This window comes from Scyliorhinus torazame, chromosome 24, assembly GCF_047496885.1.
Source record: "Scyliorhinus torazame isolate Kashiwa2021f chromosome 24, sScyTor2.1, whole genome shotgun sequence".
NCBI classification, from domain to species: domain Eukaryota; kingdom Metazoa; phylum Chordata; class Chondrichthyes; order Carcharhiniformes; family Scyliorhinidae; genus Scyliorhinus; species Scyliorhinus torazame.
Genome location: NC_092730.1, coordinates 3,724,468 through 3,725,754, shown reverse-complemented (window position 1 = coordinate 3,725,754; position 1,287 = coordinate 3,724,468).

Genomic DNA, 1,287 nt, shown 5'->3' with positions numbered 1-1,287 from the left:
CCTGGGTGTTTACAAACCTGGTGACTGTGATGATTGGGTAAGGGGCAGTGGCCCTGGGTATTTACAAACCTGGTGACTGTGATGATTGGGTAAGGGGCAGTGGCCCTGGGTGTTTACAAACCTGGTGACTGTGATGATTGGGTAAGGGGCAGTGGCCCTGGGTGTTTACAAACCTGGAGACTGTGATGATTGGGTCAGGGGCAGTGGCCCTGGGTATTTACAAACCTGGTGACTGTGATGATTGAGTCAGGGGCAGTGGTCCTGGGTATTTACAAACCTGGTGACTGTGATGATTGGGTCAGGGGTAGTGGCCCTGGGTGTTTACAAACCTGGTGACTGTGATGATTGGGTAAGGGGCAGTGGCCCTGGGTGTTTACAAACCTGGTGACTGTGATGATTGGGTAAGGGGCAGTGGCCCAGGGTATTTACAAACCTGGTGACTGTGATGATTTGGTCAGGGGCAGTGGCCCTGGGTGTTTACAAACCTGGTGACTGTGATGATTGGGTCAGGGGCAGTGGTCCTGGGTATTTACAAACCTGGTGACTGTGATGATTGGGTCAGGGGCAGTGGCCCTGGGTATTTACAAACCTGGTGACTGTGATGATTGGGTCAGGGGCAGTGGCCCTGGGTGTTTACAAACCTGGTGACTGTGATGATTGGGTCAGGGGCAGTGGCCCAGGGTATTTACAAACCTGGTGACTGTGATGATTGGGTCAGGGGCAGTGGCCCTGGGTGTTTACAAACCTGGTGACTGTGATGATTGGGTAAGGGGCAGTGGCCCAGGGTATTTACAAACCTGGTGACTGTGATGATTGGGTCAGGGGCAGTGGCCCTGGGTATTTACAAACCTGGTGACTGTGATGATTGGGTAAGGGGCAGTGGCCCTGGGTGTTTACAAACCTGGTGACTGTGATGATTGGGTCAGGGGCAGTGGCCCTGGGTGTTTACAAACCTGGTGACTGTGATGATTGGGTAAGGGGCAGTGGCCCTGGGTGTTTACAAACCTGGTGACTGTGATGATTGGGTAAGGGGCAGTGGCCCTGGGTGTTTACAAACCTGGTGACTGTGATGATTGGGTAAGGGGCAGTGGCCCTGGGTATTTACAAACCTGGAGACTGTAATGATTGGGTAAGGGGCAGTGGCCCTGGGTATTTACAAACCTGGTGACTGTGATGATTGGGTCAGGGGTAGTGGCCCTGGGTATTTACAAACCTGGTGACTGTGATGATTGGGTAAGGGGCAGTGGCCCTGGGTATTTACAAACCTGGTGACTGTGATGATTGGGT